The following is a 21,138-nucleotide window of genomic DNA, read 5'->3' as shown; positions in this document are numbered from 1 at the left end:
TCTGGTGGGAAAATCTGATGATGATTTCAAATCAAAATGGCTTTAGGAAACGCCAGCTTATTTTCCTGAATTTTCTTTTCTCTTGTTTTTTCCAAAATTATCTATAATGTTTTATTGAGGAATTTTTTGGCAATTTAAAAACAATTGTTTAGTCCATCAGTTGAGTATGTTCTTGTGGCTTTTTTGTAGGTGACAAAAGGAACTAGAAGTCACTAAGAGACTTTAAAGTGTCTTTCTAAGCTTCTAGTTGACTTGAATTTTATTATGGAAGGTATTCGAAGCAAAAAAATCAAATGGAAATTGACATAGTCACTTTACGGTTTTGGAAACTATGCAGTTAAAAGATGCTCAAAACGACTGAAAATACGAAGACTAATTTTATTTTATGTTTACATAGAAATGAATATTTTTCTTCTTTTGAGCTTTTTTGGTGTATTCTTTAGTAAGTTTTCAGAGCCAACTCACACTAAATCTGCCTTTTAAACTGTTGAAAGGCTTGAGCGGTACAAGGTTTCAAGTTAAGATGACTTCACATCAGATTTTTAAATTTTAGTGAGGCCTGAAATTTTGAAGGTATCTCAGAAGTTGTGGCTGAGTTGTTAAAGCGATGGACTTGAAATCCATTGGGATCTCCCTGCGCATTCAATCATTGCCAACTATGTCAATTTCCAAGTAGGTTTTTTGATGATTATCTGAGTAGATCAATGCACACCTTCCTTAGTTTATCCCCCAAAAAGTTGTTTCATATCTCTGGACTGGATTTGGAGAACCAACCTGCGGGCATCTAAAGATCTTATTTTGATTAACTGGCCTGGCCCATCATCACATGTGAATCACACTGCTAATCAAAAGATGAGACCTTGTACGATCAGGTAAGAGGTGCTTCTCCATCTCTCATCTAGTTGCCACAAATGTCAGGTATGGTTGATAGATTGGAACATGTGCTTTGCACCGATTCTACTTATATTATCTCTGGGGTGGAATCTTTTACCACACAGTGAAAAATCTTTAGCAACTTCTGGATGAGCAGCTTTCTAGCAGTTTAAGTTTTGCAATTATTTTCCTCTCCTTTTTCCTGGTAACAGAGCTGGCACAGTTTTCATAAACAATTTTAAAACTGTCCTGATTGTGATACTGTGGAATTCTAGGCACACTTGTAGATTAAAAGTGGAGGAGATATTAATTTATGATGGTGTATTAAATGTAGATTTGTACTGCACTTTAAAGCCAGTTTCACCATCATGCATGATTTCCTTAATGTGTTCCCTTCTCCATTTTCACCACAAGAAAATCTAGAGTAGTCAGCTACATGTGTGGCTCCATGGTGTAATGGTTAGCACTCTGGACTCTGAATCCAGTGATCTGAGTTCAAATTTCAGTGGAACCTGTAAGTTTCATCTTTAGCATTATAATTTCTACTATGTTCAACTTTTAGAATGAAACTTAAAAACTTGAAACTTGATTTGAATGGTGCAAGAATCCATGGAATCCTATAAAATTGACTAAAGGAAACAAAATTCTTATCTTGTATGTTACACCAAGCAACAATATTCTATGACTTGTGGAAATGTTCCCATGATTTTTAATTCTGGTGGGAAAATCTGATGATGATTTCAAATCAAAATGGCTTTAGGAAACGCCAGCTTATTTTCCTGAATTTTCTTTTCTCTTGTTTTTTCCAAAATTATCTATAATGTTTTATTGAGGAATTTTTTGGCAATTTAAAAACAATTGTTTAGTCCATCAGTTGAGTATGTTCTTGTGGCTTTTTTGTAGGTGACAAAAGGAACTAGAAGTCACTAAGAGACTTTAAAGTGTCTTTCTAAGCTTCTAGTTGACTTGAATTTTATTACGGAAGGTATTCGAAGCAAAAAAATCAAATGGAAATTGACATAGTCACTTTACCGTTTTGGAAACTATGCAGTTAAAAGATGCTCAAAACGACTGAAAATACGAAGACTAATTTTATTTTATGTTTACATAGAAATGAATATTTTTCTTCTTTTGAGCTTTTTTGGTGTATTCTTTAGTAAGTTTTCAGAGCCAACTCACACTAAATCTGCCTTTTAAACTGTTGAAAGGCTTGAGCGGTACAAGGTTTCAAGTTAAGATGACTTCACATCAGATTTTTAAATTTTAGTGAGGCCTGAAATTTTGAAGGTATCTCAGAAGTTGTGGCTGAGTTGTTAAAGCGATGGACTTGAAATCCATTGGGATCTCCCTGCGCATTCAATCATTGCCAACTATGTCAATTTCCAAGTAGGTTTTTTGATGATTATCTGAGTAGATCAATGCACACCTTCCTTAGTTTATCCCCCAAAAAGTTGTTTCATATCTCTGGACTGGATTTGGAGAACCAACCTGCGGGCATCTAAAGATCTTATTTTGATTAACTGGCCTGGCCCATCATCACATGTGAATCACACTGCTAATCAAAAGATGAGACCTCGTACGATCAGGTAAGAGGTGCTTCTCCATCTCTCATCTAGTTGCCACAAATGTCAGGTATGGTTGATAGATTGGAACATGTGCTTTGCTTTGCACCGATTCTACTTATATTATCTCTGGGGTGGAATCTTTTACCACACAGTGAAAAATCTTTAGCAACTTCTGGATGAGCAGCTTTCTAGCAGTTTAAGTTTTGCAATTATTTTCCTCTCCTTTTTCCTGGTAACAGAGCTGGCACAGTTTTCATAAACAATTTTAAAACTGTCCTGATTGTGATACTGTGGAATTCTAGGCACACTTGTAGATTAAAAGTGGAGGAGATATTAATTTATGATGGTGTATTAAATGTAGATTTGTACTGCACTTTAAAGCCAGTTTCACCATCATGCATGATTTCCTTAATGTGTTCCCTTCTCCATTTTCACCACAAGAAAATCTAGAGTAGTCAGCTACATGTGTGGCTCCATGGTGTAATGGTTAGCACTCTGGACTCTGAATCCAGTGATCTGAGTTCAAATTTCAGTGGAACCTGTAAGTTTCATCTTTAGCATTATAATTTCTACTATGTTCAACTTTTAGAATGAAACTTAAAAACTTGAAACTTGATTTGAATGGTGCAAGAATCCATGGAATCCTATAAAATTGACTAAAGGAAACAAAATTCTTATCTTGTATGTTACACCAAGCAACAATATTCTATGACTTGTGGAAATGTTCCCATGATTTTTAATTCTGGTGGGAAAATCTGATGATGATTTCAAATCAAAATGGCTTTAGGAAACGCCAGCTTATTTTCCTGAATTTTCTTTTCTCTTGTTTTTTCCAAAATTATCTATAATGTTTTATTGAGGAATTTTTTGGCAATTTAAAAACAATTGTTTAGTCCATCAGTTGAGTATGTTCTTGTGGCTTTTTTGTAGGTGACAAAAGGAACTAGAAGTCACTAAGAGACTTTAAAGTGTCTTTCTAAGCTTCTAGTTGACTTGAATTTTATTATGGAAGGTATTCGAAGCAAAAAAATCAAATGGAAATTGACATAGTCACTTTACGGTTTTGGAAACTATGCAGTTAAAAGATGCTCAAAACGACTGAAAATACGAAGACTAATTTTATTTTATGTTTACATAGAAATGAATATTTTTCTTCTTTTGAGCTTTTTTGGTGTATTCTTTAGTAAGTTTTCAGAGCCAACTCACACTAAATCTGCCTTTTAAACTGTTGAAAGGCTTGAGCGGTACAAGGTTTCAAGTTAAGATGACTTCACATCAGATTTTTAAATTTTAGTGAGGCCTGAAATTTTGAAGGTATCTCAGAAGTTGTGGCTGAGTTGTTAAAGCGATGGACTTGAAATCCATTGGGATCTCCCTGCGCATTCAATCATTGCCAACTATGTCAATTTCCAAGTAGGTTTTTTGATGATTATCTGAGTAGATCAATGCACACCTTCCTTAGTTTATCCCCCAAAAAGTTGTTTCATATCTCTGGACTGGATTTGGAGAACCAACCTGCGGGCATCTAAAGATCTTATTTTGATTAACTGGCCTGGCCCATCATCACATGTGAATCACACTGCTAATCAAAAGATGAGACCTTGTACGATCAGGTAAGAGGTGCTTCTCCATCTCTCATCTAGTTGCCACAAATGTCAGGTATGGTTGATAGATTGGAACATGTGCTTTGCACCGATTCTACTTATATTATCTCTGGGGTGGAATCTTTTACCACACAGTGAAAAATCTTTAGCAACTTCTGGATGAGCAGCTTTCTAGCAGTTTAAGTTTTGCAATTATTTTCCTCTCCTTTTTCCTGGTAACAGAGCTGGCACAGTTTTCATAAACAATTTTAAAACTGTCCTGATTGTGATACTGTGGAATTCTAGGCACACTTGTAGATTAAAAGTGGAGGAGATATTAATTTATGATGGTGTATTAAATGTAGATTTGTACTGCACTTTAAAGCCAGTTTCACCATCATGCATGATTTCCTTAATGTGTTCCCTTCTCCATTTTCACCACAAGAAAATCTAGAGTAGTCAGCTACATGTGTGGCTCCATGGTGTAATGGTTAGCACTCTGGACTCTGAATCCAGTGATCTGAGTTCAAATTTCAGTGGAACCTGTAAGTTTCATCTTTAGCATTATAATTTCTACTATGTTCAACTTTTAGAATGAAACTTGAAACTTGATTTGAATGGTGCAAGAATCCATGGAATCCTATAAAATTGACTAAAGGAAACAAAATTCTTATCTTGTATGTTACACCAAGCAACAATATTCTATGACTTGTGGAAATGTTCCCATGATTTTTAATTCTGGTGGGAAAATCTGATGATGATTTCAAATCAAAATGGCTTTAGGAAACGCCAGCTTATTTTCCTGAATTTTCTTTTCTCTTGTTTTTTCCAAAATTATCTATAATGTTTTATTGAGGAATTTTTTGGCAATTTAAAAACAATTGTTTAGTCCATCAGTTGAGTATGTTCTTGTGGCTTTTTTGTAGGTGACAAAAGGAACTAGAAGTCACTAAGAGACTTTAAAGTGTCTTTCTAAGCTTCTAGTTGACTTGAATTTTATTACGGAAGGTATTCGAAGCAAAAAAATCAAATGGAAATTGACATAGTCACTTTACCGTTTTGGAAACTTTATGCAGTTAAAAGATGCTCAAAACGACTGAAAATACGAAGACTAATTTTATTTTATGTTTACATAGAAATGAATATTTTTCTTCTTTTGAGCTTTTTTGGTGTATTCTTTAGTAAGTTTTCAGAGCCAACTCACACTAAATCTGCCTTTTAAACTGTTGAAAGGCTTGAGCAGTACAAGGTTTCAAGTTAAGATGACTTCACATCAGATTTTTAAATTTTAGTGAGGCCTGAAATTTTGAAGGTATCTCAGAAGTTGTGGCTGAGTTGTTAAAGCGATGGACTTGAAATCCATTGGGATCTCCCTGCGCATTCAATCATTGCCAACTATGTCAATTTCCAAGTAGGTTTTTTGATGATTATCTGAGTAGATCAATGCACACCTTCCTTAGTTTATCCCCCAAAAAGTTGTTTCATATCTCTGGACTGGATTTGGAGAACCAACCTGCGGGCATCTAAAGATCTTATTTTGATTAACTGGCCTGGCCCATCATCACATGTGAATCACACTGCTAATCAAAAGATGAGACCTCGTACGATCAGGTAAGAGGTGCTTCTCCATCTCTCATCTAGTTGCCACAAATGTCAGGTATGGTTGATAGATTGGAACATGTGCTTTGCTTTGCACCGATTCTACTTATATTATCTCTGGGGTGGAATCTTTTACCACACAGTGAAAAATCTTTAGCAACTTCTGGATGAGCAGCTTTCTAGCAGTTTAAGTTTTGCAATTATTTTCCTCTCCTTTTTCCTGGTAACAGAGCTGGCACAGTTTTCATAAACAATTTTAAAACTGTCCTGATTGTGATACTGTGTAATTCTAGGCAGACTTGTAGATTAAAAGTGGAGGAGATATTAATTTATGATGGTGTATTAAATGTAGATTTGTACTGCACTTTAAAGCCAGTTTCACCATCATGCATGATTTCCTTAATGTGTTCCCTTCTCCATTTTCACCACAAGAAAATCTAGAGTAGTCAGCTACATGTGTGGCTCCATGGTGTAATGGTTAGCACTCTGGACTCTGAATCCAGTGATCTGAGTTCAAATTTCAGTGGAACCTGTAAGTTTCATCTTTAGCATTATAATTTCTACTATGTTCAACTTTTAGAATGAAACTTAAAAACTTGAAACTTGATTTGAATGGTGCAAGAATCCATGGAATCCTATAAAATTGACTAAAGGAAACAAAATTCTTATCTTGTATGTTACACCAAGCAACAATATTCTATGACTTGTGGAAATGTTCCCATGATTTTTAATTCTGGTGGGAAAATCTGATGATGATTTCAAATCAAAATGGCTTTAGGAAACGCCAGCTTATTTTCCTGAATTTTCTTTTCTCTTGTTTTTTCCAAAATTATCTATAATGTTTTATTGAGGAATTTTTTGGCAATTTAAAAACAATTGTTTAGTCCATCAGTTGAGTATGTTCTTGTGGCTTTTTTGTAGGTGACAAAAGGAACTAGAAGTCACTAAGAGACTTTAAAGTGTCTTTCTAAGCTTCTAGTTGACTTGAATTTTATTACGGAAGGTATTCGAAGCAAAAAAATCAAATGGAAATTGACATAGTCACTTTACCGTTTTGGAAACTATGCAGTTAAAAGATGCTCAAAACGACTGAAAATACGAAGACTAATTTTATTTTATGTTTACATAGAAATGAATATTTTTCTTCTTTTGAGCTTTTTTGGTGTATTCTTTAGTAAGTTTTCAGAGCCAACTCACACTAAATCTGCCTTTTAAACTGTTGAAAGGCTTGAGCGGTACAAGGTTTCAAGTTAAGATGACTTCACATCAGATTTTTAAATTTTAGTGAGGCCTGAAATTTTGAAGGTATCTCAGAAGTTGTGGCTGAGTTGTTAAAGCGATGGACTTGAAATCCATTGGGATCTCCCTGCGCATTCAATCATTGCCAACTATGTCAATTTCCAAGTAGGTTTTTTGATGATTATCTGAGTAGATCAATGCACACCTTCCTTAGTTTATCCCCCAAAAAGTTGTTTCATATCTCTGGACTGGATTTGGAGAACCAACCTGCGGGCATCTAAAGATCTTATTTTGATTAACTGGCCTGGCCCATCATCACATGTGAATCACACTGCTAATCAAAAGATGAGACCTCGTACGATCAGGTAAGAGGTGCTTCTCCATCTCTCATCTAGTTGCCACAAATGTCAGGTATGGTTGATAGATTGGAACATGTGCTTTGCTTTGCACCGATTCTACTTATATTATCTCTGGGGTGGAATCTTTTACCACACAGTGAAAAATCTTTAGCAACTTCTGGATGAGCAGCTTTCTAGCAGTTTAAGTTTTGCAATTATTTTCCTCTCCTTTTTCCTGGTAACAGAGCTGGCACAGTTTTCATAAACAATTTTAAAACTGTCCTGATTGTGATACTGTGGAATTCTAGGCACACTTGTAGATTAAAAGTGGAGGAGATATTAATTTATGATGGTGTATTAAATGTAGATTTGTACTGCACTTTAAAGCCAGTTTCACCATCATGCATGATTTCCTTAATGTGTTCCCTTCTCCATTTTCACCACAAGAAAATCTAGAGTAGTCAGCTACATGTGTGGCTCCATGGTGTAATGGTTAGCACTCTGGACTCTGAATCCAGTGATCTGAGTTCAAATTTCAGTGGAACCTGTAAGTTTCATCTTTAGCATTATAATTTCTACTATGTTCAACTTTTAGAATGAAACTTAAAAACTTGAAACTTGATTTGAATGGTGCAAGAATCCATGGAATCCTATAAAATTGACTAAAGGAAACAAAATTCTTATCTTGTATGTTACACCAAGCAACAATATTCTATGACTTGTGGAAATGTTCCCATGATTTTTAATTCTGGTGGGAAAATCTGATGATGATTTCAAATCAAAATGGCTTTAGGAAACGCCAGCTTATTTTCCTGAATTTTCTTTTCTCTTGTTTTTTCCAAAATTATCTATAATGTTTTATTGAGGAATTTTTTGGCAATTTAAAAACAATTGTTTAGTCCATCAGTTGAGTATGTTCTTGTGGCTTTTTTGTAGGTGACAAAAGGAACTAGAAGTCACTAAGAGACTTTAAAGTGTCTTTCTAAGCTTCTAGTTGACTTGAATTTTATTATGGAAGGTATTCGAAGCAAAAAAATCAAATGGAAATTGACATAGTCACTTTACGGTTTTGGAAACTATGCAGTTAAAAGATGCTCAAAACGACTGAAAATACGAAGACTAATTTTATTTTATGTTTACATAGAAATGAATATTTTTCTTCTTTTGAGCTTTTTTGGTGTATTCTTTAGTAAGTTTTCAGAGCCAACTCACACTAAATCTGCCTTTTAAACTGTTGAAAGGCTTGAGCGGTACAAGGTTTCAAGTTAAGATGACTTCACATCAGATTTTTAAATTTTAGTGAGGCCTGAAATTTTGAAGGTATCTCAGAAGTTGTGGCTGAGTTGTTAAAGCGATGGACTTGAAATCCATTGGGATCTCCCTGCGCATTCAATCATTGCCAACTATGTCAATTTCCAAGTAGGTTTTTTGATGATTATCTGAGTAGATCAATGCACACCTTCCTTAGTTTATCCCCCAAAAAGTTGTTTCATATCTCTGGACTGGATTTGGAGAACCAACCTGCGGGCATCTAAAGATCTTATTTTGATTAACTGGCCTGGCCCATCATCACATGTGAATCACACTGCTAATCAAAAGATGAGACCTTGTACGATCAGGTAAGAGGTGCTTCTCCATCTCTCATCTAGTTGCCACAAATGTCAGGTATGGTTGATAGATTGGAACATGTGCTTTGCACCGATTCTACTTATATTATCTCTGGGGTGGAATCTTTTACCACACAGTGAAAAATCTTTAGCAACTTCTGGATGAGCAGCTTTCTAGCAGTTTAAGTTTTGCAATTATTTTCCTCTCCTTTTTCCTGGTAACAGAGCTGGCACAGTTTTCATAAACAATTTTAAAACTGTCCTGATTGTGATACTGTGGAATTCTAGGCACACTTGTAGATTAAAAGTGGAGGAGATATTAATTTATGATGGTGTATTAAATGTAGATTTGTACTGCACTTTAAAGCCAGTTTCACCATCATGCATGATTTCCTTAATGTGTTCCCTTCTCCATTTTCACCACAAGAAAATCTAGAGTAGTCAGCTACATGTGTGGCTCCATGGTGTAATGGTTAGCACTCTGGACTCTGAATCCAGTGATCTGAGTTCAAATTTCAGTGGAACCTGTAAGTTTCATCTTTAGCATTATAATTTCTACTATGTTCAACTTTTAGAATGAAACTTGAAACTTGATTTGAATGGTGCAAGAATCCATGGAATCCTATAAAATTGACTAAAGGAAACAAAATTCTTATCTTGTATGTTACACCAAGCAACAATATTCTATGACTTGTGGAAATGTTCCCATGATTTTTAATTCTGGTGGGAAAATCTGATGATGATTTCAAATCAAAATGGCTTTAGGAAACGCCAGCTTATTTTCCTGAATTTTCTTTTCTCTTGTTTTTTCCAAAATTATCTATAATGTTTTATTGAGGAATTTTTTGGCAATTTAAAAACAATTGTTTAGTCCATCAGTTGAGTATGTCCTTGTGGCTTTTTTGTAGGTGACAAAAGGAACTAGAAGTCACTAAGAGACTTTAAAGTGTCTTTCTAAGCTTCTAGTTGACTTGAATTTTATTACGGAAGGTATTCGAAGCAAAAAAATCAAATGGAAATTGACATAGTCACTTTACCGTTTTGGAAACTTTATGCAGTTAAAAGATGCTCAAAACGACTGAAAATACGAAGACTAATTTTATTTTATGTTTACATAGAAATGAATATTTTTCTTCTTTTGAGCTTTTTTGGTGTATTCTTTAGTAAGTTTTCAGAGCCAACTCACACTAAATCTGCCTTTTAAACTGTTGAAAGGCTTGAGCAGTACAAGGTTTCAAGTTAAGATGACTTCACATCAGATTTTTAAATTTTAGTGAGGCCTGAAATTTTGAAGGTATCTCAGAAGTTGTGGCTGAGTTGTTAAAGCGATGGACTTGAAATCCATTGGGATCTCCCTGCGCATTCAATCATTGCCAACTATGTCAATTTCCAAGTAGGTTTTTTGATGATTATCTGAGTAGATCAATGCACACCTTCCTTAGTTTATCCCCCAAAAAGTTGTTTCATATCTCTGGACTGGATTTGGAGAACCAACCTGCGGGCATCTAAAGATCTTATTTTGATTAACTGGCCTGGCCCATCATCACATGTGAATCACACTGCTAATCAAAAGATGAGACCTCGTACGATCAGGTAAGAGGTGCTTCTCCATCTCTCATCTAGTTGCCACAAATGTCAGGTATGGTTGATAGATTGGAACATGTGCTTTGCTTTGCACCGATTCTACTTATATTATCTCTGGGGTGGAATCTTTTACCACACAGTGAAAAATCTTTAGCAACTTCTGGATGAGCAGCTTTCTAGCAGTTTAAGTTTTGCAATTATTTTCCTCTCCTTTTTCCTGGTAACAGAGCTGGCACAGTTTTCATAAACAATTTTAAAACTGTCCTGATTGTGATACTGTGTAATTCTAGGCACACTTGTAGATTAAAAGTGGAGGAGATATTAATTTATGATGGTGTATTAAATGTAGATTTGTACTGCACTTTAAAGCCAGTTTCACCATCATGCATGATTTCCTTAATGTGTTCCCTTCTCCATTTTCACCACAAGAAAATCTAGAGTAGTCAGCTACATGTGTGGCTCCATGGTGTAATGGTTAGCACTCTGGACTCTGAATCCAGTGATCTGAGTTCAAATTTCAGTGGAACCTGTAAGTTTCATCTTTAGCATTATAATTTCTACTATGTTCAACTTTTAGAATGAAACTTGAAACTTGATTTGAATGGTGCAAGAATCCATGGAATCCTATAAAATTGACTAAAGGAAACAAAATTCTTATCTTGTATGTTGCACCAAGCAACAATATTCTATGACTTGTGGAAATGTTCCCATGATTTTTAATTCTGGTGGGAAAATCTGATGATGATTTCAAATCAAAATGGCTTTAGGAAACGCCAGCTTATTTTCCTGAATTTTCTTTTCTCTTGTTTTTTCCAAAATTATCTATAATGTTTTATTGAGGAATTTTTTGGCAATTTAAAAACAATTGTTTAGTCCATCAGTTGAGTATGTTCTTGTGGCTTTTTTGTAGGTGACAAAAGGAACTAGAAGTCACTAAGAGACTTTAAAGTGTCTTTCTAAGCTTCTAGTTGACTTGAATTTTATTACGGAAGGTATTCGAAGCAAAAAAATCAAATGGAAATTGACATAGTCACTTTACCGTTTTGGAAACTTTATGCAGTTAAAAGATGCTCAAAACGACTGAAAATACGAAGACTAATTTTATTTTATGTTTACATAGAAATGAATATTTTTCTTCTTTTGAGCTTTTTTGGTGTATTCTTTAGTAAGTTTTCAGAGCCAACTCACACTAAATCTGCCTTTTAAACTGTTGAAAGGCTTGAGCGGTACAAGGTTTCAAGTTAAGATGACTTCACATCAGATTTTTAAATTTTAGTGAGGCCTGAAATTTTGAAGGTATCTCAGAAGTTGTGGCTGAGTTGTTAAAGCGATGGACTTGAAATCCATTGGGATCTCCCTGCGCATTCAATCATTGCCAACTATGTCAATTTCCAAGTAGGTTTTTTGATGATTATCTGAGTAGATCAATGCACACCTTCCTTAGTTTATCCCCCAAAAAGTTGTTTCATATCTCTGGACTGGATTTGGAGAACCAACCTGCGGGCATCTAAAGATCTTATTTTGATTAACTGGCCTGGCCCATCATCACATGTGAATCACACTGCTAATCAAAAGATGAGACCTCGTACGATCAGGTAAGAGGTGCTTCTCCATCTCTCATCTAGTTGCCACAAATGTCAGGTATGGTTGATAGATTGGAACATGTGCTTTGCACCGAATCTACTTATATTATCTCTGGGGTGGAATCTTTTACCACACAGTGAAAAATCTTTAGCAACTTCTGGATGAGCAGCTTTCTAGCAGTTTAAGTTTTGCAATTATTTTCCTCTCCTTTTTCCTGGTAACAGAGCTGGCACAGTTTTCATAAACAATTTTAAAACTGTCCTGATTGTGATACTGTGGAATTCTAGGCACACTTGTAGATTAAAAGTGGAGGAGATATTAATTTATGATGGTGTATTAAATGTAGATTTGTACTGCACTTTAAAGCCAGTTTCACCATCATGCATGATTTCCTTAATGTGTTCCCTTCTCCATTTTCACCACAAGAAAATCTAGAGTAGTCAGCTACATGTGTGGCTCCATGGTGTAATGGTTAGCACTCTGGACTCTGAATCCAGTGATCTGAGTTCAAATTTCAGTGGAACCTGTAAGTTTCATCTTTAGCATTATAATTTCTACTATGTTCAACTTTTAGAATGAAACTTAAAAACTTGAAACTTGATTTGAATGGTGCAAGAATCCATGGAATCCTATAAAATTGACTAAAGGAAACAAAATTCTTATCTTGTATGTTACACCAAGCAACAATATTCTATGACTTGTGGAAATGTTCCCATGATTTTTAATTCTGGTGGGAAAATCTGATGATGATTTCAAATCAAAATGGCTTTAGGAAACGCCAGCTTATTTTCCTGAATTTTCTTTTCTCTTGTTTTTTCCAAAATTATCTATAATGTTTTATTGAGGAATTTTTTGGCAATTTAAAAACAATTGTTTAGTCCATCAGTTGAGTATGTTCTTGTGGCTTTTTTGTAGGTGACAAAAGGAACTAGAAGTCACTAAGAGACTTTAAAGTGTCTTTCTAAGCTTCTAGTTGACTTGAATTTTATTACGGAAGGTATTCGAAGCAAAAAAATCAAGTGGAAATTGACATAGTCACTTTACCGTTTTGGAAACTATGCAGTTAAAAGATGCTCAAAACGACTGAAAATACGAAGACTAATTTTATTTTATGTTTACATAGAAATGAATATTTTTCTTCTTTTGAGCTTTTTTGGTGTATTCTTTAGTAAGTTTTCAGAGCCAACTCACACTAAATCTGCCTTTTAAACTGTTGAAAGGCTTGAGCGGTACAAGGTTTCAAGTTAAGATGACTTCACATCAGATTTTTAAATTTTAGTGAGGCCTGAAATTTTGAAGGTATCTCAGAAGTTGTGGCTGAGTTGTTAAAGCGATGGACTTGAAATCCATTGGGATCTCCCTGCGCATTCAATCATTGCCAACTATGTCAATTTCCAAGTAGGTTTTTTGATGATTATCTGAGTAGATCAATGCACACCTTCCTTAGTTTATCCCCCAAAAAGTTGTTTCATATCTCTGGACTGGATTTGGAGAACCAACCTGCGGGCATCTAAAGATCTTATTTTGATTAACTGGCCTGGCCCATTATCACATGTGAATCACACTGCTAATCAAAAGATGAGACCTCGTACGATCAGGTAAGAGGTGCTTCTCCATCTCTCATCTAGTTGCCACAAATGTCAGGTATGGTTGATAGATTGGAACATGTGCTTTGCTTTGCACCGATTCTACTTATATTATCTCTGGGGTGGAATCTTTTACCACACAGTGAAAAATCTTTAGCAACTTCTGGATGAGCAGCTTTCTAGCAGTTTAAGTTTTGCAATTATTTTCCTCTCCTTTTTCCTGGTAACAGAGCTGGCACAGTTTTCATAAACAATTTTAAAACTGTCCTGATTGTGATACTGTGGAATTCTAGGCACACTTGTAGATTAAAAGTGGAGGAGATATTAATTTATGATGGTGTATTAAATGTAGTTTTGTACTGCAGCATTAAAGCCAGTTTCACCATCATGCATGATTTCCTTAATGTGTTCCCTTCTCCATTTTCACCACAAGAAAATCTAGAGTAGTAAGCTACATGTGTGGTTCCATGGTGTAATGGTTAGCACTCTGGACTCTGAATCCATCGATTTGAGTTCAAATCTCAGTGGAACCTGTAAGTTTCATCTTTAGCATTATAATTTCTACTATGTTCAACTTTTAGAATGAAACTTAAAAACTTGAAACTTGATTTGAATGGTGCAAGAATCCATGGAATCCTATAAAATTGACTAAAGGAAACAAAATTCTTATCTTGTATGTTACACCAAGCAACAATATTCTATGACTTGTGGAAATGTTCCCATGATTTTTAATTCTGGTGGGAAAATCTGATGATGATTTCAAATCAAAATGGCTTTAGGAAACGCCAGCTTATTTTCCTGAATTTTCTTTTCTCTTGTTTTTTCCAAAATTATCTATAATGTTTTATTGAGGAATTTTTTGGCAATTTAAAAACAATTGTTTAGTCCATCAGTTGAGTATGTTCTTGTGGCTTTTTTGTAGGTGACAAAAGGAACTAGAAGTCACTAAGAGACTTTAAAGTGTCTTTCTAAGCTTCTAGTTGACTTGAATTTTATTACGGAAGGTATTCGAAGCAAAAAAATCAAGTGGAAATTGACATAGTCACTTTACCGTTTTGGAAACTATGCAGTTAAAAGATGCTCAAAACGACTGAAAATACGAAGACTAATTTTATTTTATGTTTACATAGAAATGAATATTTTTCTTCTTTTGAGCTTTTTTGGTGTATTCTTTAGTAAGTTTTCAGAGCCAACTCACACTAAATCTGCCTTTTAAACTGTTGAAAGGCTTGAGCGGTACAAGGTTTCAAGTTAAGATGACTTCACATCAGATTTTTAAATTTTAGTGAGGCCTGAAATTTTGAAGGTATCTCAGAAGTTGTGGCTGAGTTGTTAAAGCGATGGACTTGAAATCCATTGGGATCTCCCTGCGCATTCAATCATTGCCAACTATGTCAATTTCCAAGTAGGTTTTTTGATGATTATCTGAGTAGATCAATGCACACCTTCCTTAGTTTATCCCCCAAAAAGTTGTTTCATATCTCTGGACTGGATTTGGAGAACCAACCTGCGGGCATCTAAAGATCTTATTTTGATTAACTGGCCTGGCCCATTATCACATGTGAATCACACTGCTAATCAAAAGATGAGACCTCGTACGATCAGGTAAGAGGTGCTTCTCCATCTCTCATCTAGTTGCCACAAATGTCAGGTATGGTTGATAGATTGGAACATGTGCTTTGCTTTGCACCGATTCTACTTATATTATCTCTGGGGTGGAATCTTTTACCACACAGTGAAAAATCTTTAGCAACTTCTGGATGAGCAGCTTTCTAGCAGTTTAAGTTTTGCAATTATTTTCCTCTCCTTTTTCCTGGTAACAGAGCTGGCACAGTTTTCATAAACAATTTTAAAACTGTCCTGATTGTGATACTGTGGAATTCTAGGCACACTTGTAGATTAAAAGTGGAGGAGATATTAATTTATGATGGTGTATTAAATGTAGATTTGTACTGCAGCATTAAAGCCAGTTTCACCATCATGCATGATTTCCTTAATGTGTTCCCTTCTCCATTTTCACCACAAGAAAATCTAGAGTAGTAAGCTACTTGTGTGGTTCCATGGTGTAATGGTTAGCACTCTGGACTCTGAATCCATCGATTTGAGTTCAAATCTCAGTGGAACCTGTAAGTTTCATCTTTAGCATTATAATTTCTACTATGTTCAACTTTTAGAATGAAACTTGAAACTTGATTTGAATGGTGCAAGAATCCATGGAATCCTATAAAATTGACTAAAGGAAACAAAATTCTTATCTTGTATGTTACACCAAGCAACAATATTCTATGACTTGTGGAAATGTTCCCATGATTTTTAATTCTGGTGGGAAAATCTGATGATGATTTCAAATCAAAATGGCTTTAGGAAACGCCAGCTTATTTTCCTGAATTTTCTTTTCTCTTGTTTTTTCCAAAATTATCTATAATGTTTTATTGAGGAATTTTTTGGCAATTTAAAAACAATTGTTTAGTCCATCAGTTGAGTATGTTCTTGTGGCTTTTTTGTAGGTGACAAAAGGAACTAGAAGTCACTAAGAGACTTTAAAGTGTCTTTCTAAGCTTCTAGTTGACTTGAATTTTATTACGGAAGGTATTCGAAGCAAAAAAATCAAATGGAAATTGACATAGTCACTTTACCGTTTTGGAAACTTTATGCAGTTAAAAGATGCTCAAAACGACTGAAAATACGAAGACTAATTTTATTTTATGTTTACATAGAAATGAATATTTTTCTTCTTTTGAGCTTTTTTGGTGTATTCTTTAGTAAGTTTTCAGAGCCAACTCACACTAAATCTGCCTTTTAAACTGTTGAAAGGCTTGAGCGGTACAAGGTTTCAAGTTAAGATGACTTCACATCAGATTTTTAAATTTTAGTGAGGCCTGAAATTTTGAAGGTATCTCAGAAGTTGTGGCTGAGTTGTTAAAGCGATGGACTTGAAATCCATTGGGATCTCCCTGCGCATTCAATCATTGCCAACTATGTCAATTTCCAAGTAGGTTTTTTGATGATTATCTGAGTAGATCAATGCACACCTTCCTTAGTTTATCCCCCAAAAAGTTGTTTCATATCTCTGGACTGGATTTGGAGAACCAACCTGCGGGCATCTAAAGATCTTATTTTGATTAACTGGCCTGGCCCATCATCACATGTGAATCACACTGCTAATCAAAAGATGAGACCTCGTACGATCAGGTAAGAGGTGCTTCTCCATCTCTCATCTAGTTGCCACAAATGTCAGGTATGGTTGATAGATTGGAACATGTGCTTTGCTTTGCACCGATTCTACTTATATTATCTCTCAGGTGGAATCTTTTACCACACAGTGAAAAATCTTTAGCAACTTCTGGATGAGCAGCTTTCTAGCAGTTTAAGTTTTGCAATTATTTTCCTCTCCTTTTTTCCTGGTAACAGAGCTGGCACAGTTTTCATAACCATTTTTAAAACTGTCCTGATTGTGATACTGTGGAATTCTAGGCACACTTGTAGATTAAAAGTGGAGGAGATATTAATTTATGATGGTGTATTAAATGTAGATTTGTACTGCAGCTTTAAAGCCAGTTTCACCATCATGCATGATTTCCTTAATGTGTTCCCTTCTCCATTTTCACCACAAGAAAATCTAGAGTAGTAAGCTACATGTGTGGTTCCATGGTGTAATGGTTTGCACTCTGGACTCTGAATCCAGCGATCTGAGTTCAAATCTCAGTGGAACCTGTAAGTTTCATCTTTAGCATTATAATTTCTACTATGTTCAACTTTTATAATGAAACTTGAAACTTTGAAACTTTATTTGAATGGTGCAAGAATCCATGGAATCCTATAAAATTGACTTCAGGAAACAAAATTCTTATCTTGTATGTTACACCAAGCAACTATATTCTATGACTTGTGTAAATGTTCCCATGATTTTTAATTCGGGTGGGAAAATCTGATGATGATTTCAAATCAAAATGGCTTTAGAAAACGCCAGCTTATTTTCCTGAATTTTCTTTTCTCTTGTTTTTTCCAAAATTATCTATAATGTTTTATTGAGGAATTTTTTGGCAATTTAAAAACAATTGTTTAGTCCATCAGTTGAGTATGTTCTTGTGGCTTTTTTGTAGGTGACAAAAGGAACTAGAAGTCACTAAGAGACTTTAAAGTGTCTTTCTAAGCTTCTAGTTGACTTGAATTTTATTACGGAAGGTATTCGAAGCAAAAAAATCAAATGGAAATTGACATAGTCACTTTACCGTTTTGGAAACTTTATGCAGTTAAAAGATGCTCAAAACGACTGAAAATACGAAGACTAATTTTATTTTATGTTTACATAGAAATGAATATTTTTCTTCTTTTGAGCATTTTTGGTGTATTCTTTAGTAAGTTTTCAGAGCCAACTCACACTAAATCTGCCTTTTAAACTGTTGAAAGGCTTGAGCGGTACAAGGTTTCAAGTTAAGATGACTTCACATCAGATTTTTAAATTTTAGTGAGGCCTGAAATTTTGAAGGTATCTCAGAAGTTGTGGCTGAGTTGTTAAAGCGATGGACTTGAAATCCATTGGGATCTCCCTGCGCATTCAATCATTGCCAACTATGTCAATTTCCAAGTAGGTTTTTTGATGATTATCTGAGTAGATCAATGCACACCTTCCTTAGTTTATCCCCCAAAAAGTTGTTTCATATCTCTGGACTGGATTTGGAGAACCAACCTGCGGGCATCTAAAGATCTTATTTTGATTAACTGGCCTGGCCCATTATCACATGTGAATCACACTGCTAATCAAAAGATGAGACCTCGTACGATCAGGTAAGAGGTGCTTCTCCATCTCTCATCTAGTTGCCACAAATGTCAGGTATGGTTGATAGATTGGAACATGTGCTTTGCTTTGCACCGATTCTACTTATATTATCTCTCGGGTGGAATCTTTTACCACACAGTGAAAAATCTTTAGCAACTTCTGGATGAGCAGCTTTCTAGCAGTTTAAGTTTTGCAATTATTTTCCTCTCCTTTTTCCTGGTAACAGAGCTGGCACAGTTTTCATAAACAATTTTAAAACTGTCCTGATTGTGATACTGTGGAATTCTAGGCACACTTGTAGATTAAAAGTGGAGGAGATATTAATTTATGATGGTGTATTAAATGTAGATTTGTACTGCAGCTTTAAAGCCAGTTTCACCATCATGCATGATTTCCTTAATGTGTTCCCTTCTCCATTTTCACCACAAGAAAATCTAGAGTAGTAAGCTACATGTGTGGTTCCATGGTGTAATGGTTAGCACTCTGAATCCAGCGATCTGAGTTCAAATCTCAGTGGAACCTGTAAGTTTCATCTTTAGCATTATAATTTCTACTATGTTCAACTTTTAGAATGAAACTTGAAAACTTGAAACTTGATTTGAATGGTGCAAGAATCCATGGAATCCTATAAAATTGACTTCAGGAAACAAAATTCTTATCTTGTATGTTACACCAAGCAACTATATTCTATGACTTGTGTAAATGTTCCCATGATTTTTAATTCGGGTGGGAAAATCTGATGATGATTTCAAATCAAAGTGGCTTTAGAAAACGTCAGCTTATTTTCCTGAATTTTCTTTTCTCTTGTTTTTTCCAAAATTATCTATAATGTTTTATTGAGGAATTTTTTGGCAATTTAAAAACAATTGTTTAGTCCATCAGTTGAGTATGTTCTTGTGGCTTATTTGTAGGTGACAAAAGGAACTAGAAGTCACTAAGAGACTTTAAAGTGTCTTTCTAAGCTTCTAGTTGACTTGAATTTTATTACGGAAGGTATTCGAAGCAAAAAAATCAAATGGAAATTGACATAGTCACTTTACCGTTTTGGAAACTTTATGCAGTTAAAAGATGCTCAAAACGACTGAAAATACGAAGACTAATTTTATTTTATGTTTACATAGAAATGAATATTTTTCTTCTTTTGAGCTTTTTTGGTGTATTCTTTAGTAAGTTTTCAGAGCCAACTCACACTAAATCTGCCTTTTAAACTGTTGAAAGGCTTGAGCGGTACAAGGTTTCAAGTTAATATGACTTCACATCAGATTTTTAAATTTTAGTGAGGCCTGAAATTTTGAAGGTATCTCAGAAGTTGTGGCTGAGTTGTTAAAGCGATGGACTTGAAATCCATTGGGATCTCCCTGCGCATTCAATCATTGCCAACTATGTCAATTTCCAAGTAGGTTTTTTGATGATTATCTGAGTAGATCAATGCACACCTTCCTTAGTTTATCCCCCAAAAAGTTGTTTCATATCTCTGGACTGGATTTGGAGAACCAACCTGCGGGCATCTAAAGATCTTATTTTGATTAACTGGCCTGGCCCATCATCACATGTGAATCACACTGCTAATCAAAAGATGAGACCTCGTACGATCAGGTAAGAGGTGCTTCTCCATCTCTCATCTAGTTGCCACAAATGTCAGGTATGGTTGATAGATTGGAACATGTGCTTTGCTTTGCACCGATTCTACTTATATTATCTCTCGGGTGGAATCTTTTACCACACAGTGAAAAATCTTTAGCAACTTCTGGATGAGCAGCTTTCTAGCAGTTTAAGTTTTGCAATTATTTTCCTCTCCTTTTTCCTGGTAACAGAGCTGGCACAGTTTTCATAAACAATTTTAAAACTGTCCTGATTGTGATACTGTGGAATTCTAGGCACACTTGTAGATTAAAAGTGGAGGAGATATTAATTTATGATGGTGTATTAAATGTAGATTTGTACTGCAGCATTAAAGCCAGTTTCACCATCATGCATGATTTCCTTAATGTGTTCCCTTCTCCATTTTCACCACAAGAAAATCTAGAGTAGTAAGCTCTAATTAGCATACCACACATGTGTGGTTAGCTATAATTAGCATTATAATTTCTACTATGTTCAACTTTTAGAATGAAACTTGAAACTTAAAAACTTGAAACTTGATTTGAATGGTGCAAGAATCCATGGAATCCTATAAAATTGACTAAAGGAAACAAAATTCTTATCTTGTATGTTACACCAAGCAACAATATTCTATGACTTGTGGAAATGTTCCCATGATTTTTAATTCTGGTGGGAAAATCTGATGATGATTTCAAATCAAAATGGCTTTAGGAAACGCCAGCTTATTTTCCTGAATTTTCTTTTCTCTTGTTTTTTCCAAAATTATCTATAATGTTTTATTGAGGAATTTTTTGGCAATTTAAAAACAATTGTTTAGTCCATCAGTTGAGTATGTTCTTGTGGCTTTTTTGTAGGTGACAAAAGGAACTAGAAGTCACTAAGAGACTTTAAAGTGTCTTTCTAAGCTTCTAGTTGACTTGAATTTTATTACGGAAGGTATTCGAAGCAAAAAAATCAAATGGAAATTGACATAGTCACTTTACCGTTTTGGAAACTTTATGCAGTTAAAAGATGCTCAAAACGACTGAAAATACGAAGACTAATTTTATTTTATGTTTACATAGAAATGAATATTTTTCTTCTTTTGAGCTTTTTTGGTGTATTCTTTAGTAAGTTTTCAGAGCCAACTCACACTAAATCTGCCTTTTAAACTGTTGAAAGGCTTGAGCGGTACAAGGTTTCAAGTTAAGATGACTTC

At 34.9% G+C, this 21,138-nt stretch overlaps 11 non-coding genes across 11 annotated transcripts; all 11 read left to right on the top strand.

Annotated features, from left to right (window-relative positions):
- Nucleotides 1-1,315: 1,315 nt before the first annotated feature.
- TRNAQ-CUG (transfer RNA glutamine (anticodon CUG)) lies at nt 1,316-1,387 on the top strand. Its single transcript has one exon. It is a non-coding gene; the product is annotated as a tRNA-Gln (tRNA).
- Nucleotides 1,388-2,907: 1,520 nt separating this feature from the next.
- On the top strand, nt 2,908-2,979 carry TRNAQ-CUG (transfer RNA glutamine (anticodon CUG)). The gene has a single exon. It is a non-coding gene; the product is annotated as a tRNA-Gln (tRNA).
- Nucleotides 2,980-4,494: 1,515 nt separating this feature from the next.
- Nucleotides 4,495-4,566, top strand: TRNAQ-CUG (transfer RNA glutamine (anticodon CUG)). The gene has a single exon. It is a non-coding gene; the product is annotated as a tRNA-Gln (tRNA).
- A 1,514-nt stretch (nt 4,567-6,080) lies between these two features.
- Nucleotides 6,081-6,152, top strand: TRNAQ-CUG (transfer RNA glutamine (anticodon CUG)). The gene has a single exon. It is a non-coding gene; the product is annotated as a tRNA-Gln (tRNA).
- A 1,520-nt stretch (nt 6,153-7,672) lies between these two features.
- On the top strand, nt 7,673-7,744 carry TRNAQ-CUG (transfer RNA glutamine (anticodon CUG)). Its single transcript has one exon. It is a non-coding gene; the product is annotated as a tRNA-Gln (tRNA).
- A 1,515-nt stretch (nt 7,745-9,259) lies between these two features.
- On the top strand, nt 9,260-9,331 carry TRNAQ-CUG (transfer RNA glutamine (anticodon CUG)). The gene has a single exon. It is a non-coding gene; the product is annotated as a tRNA-Gln (tRNA).
- Nucleotides 9,332-10,845: 1,514 nt separating this feature from the next.
- TRNAQ-CUG (transfer RNA glutamine (anticodon CUG)) lies at nt 10,846-10,917 on the top strand. The gene has a single exon. It is a non-coding gene; the product is annotated as a tRNA-Gln (tRNA).
- A 1,509-nt stretch (nt 10,918-12,426) lies between these two features.
- On the top strand, nt 12,427-12,498 carry TRNAQ-CUG (transfer RNA glutamine (anticodon CUG)). The gene has a single exon. It is a non-coding gene; the product is annotated as a tRNA-Gln (tRNA).
- A 1,521-nt stretch (nt 12,499-14,019) lies between these two features.
- On the top strand, nt 14,020-14,091 carry TRNAQ-CUG (transfer RNA glutamine (anticodon CUG)). The gene has a single exon. It is a non-coding gene; the product is annotated as a tRNA-Gln (tRNA).
- Nucleotides 14,092-15,612: 1,521 nt separating this feature from the next.
- Nucleotides 15,613-15,684, top strand: TRNAQ-CUG (transfer RNA glutamine (anticodon CUG)). Its single transcript has one exon. It is a non-coding gene; the product is annotated as a tRNA-Gln (tRNA).
- Nucleotides 15,685-17,200: 1,516 nt separating this feature from the next.
- TRNAQ-CUG (transfer RNA glutamine (anticodon CUG)) lies at nt 17,201-17,272 on the top strand. The gene has a single exon. It is a non-coding gene; the product is annotated as a tRNA-Gln (tRNA).
- Nucleotides 17,273-21,138: the final 3,866 nt, after the last annotated feature.

The sequence above is a fragment of the Dendrobates tinctorius genome, unplaced genomic scaffold (genome assembly GCF_039654945.1).
Source record: "Dendrobates tinctorius isolate UK_male_01 unplaced genomic scaffold, ASM3965494v1 ptg000047l, whole genome shotgun sequence".
Lineage (NCBI taxonomy): Eukaryota > Metazoa > Chordata > Amphibia > Anura > Dendrobatidae > Dendrobates > Dendrobates tinctorius.
This window is presented reverse-complemented; position numbering and strand designations above follow the sequence as displayed.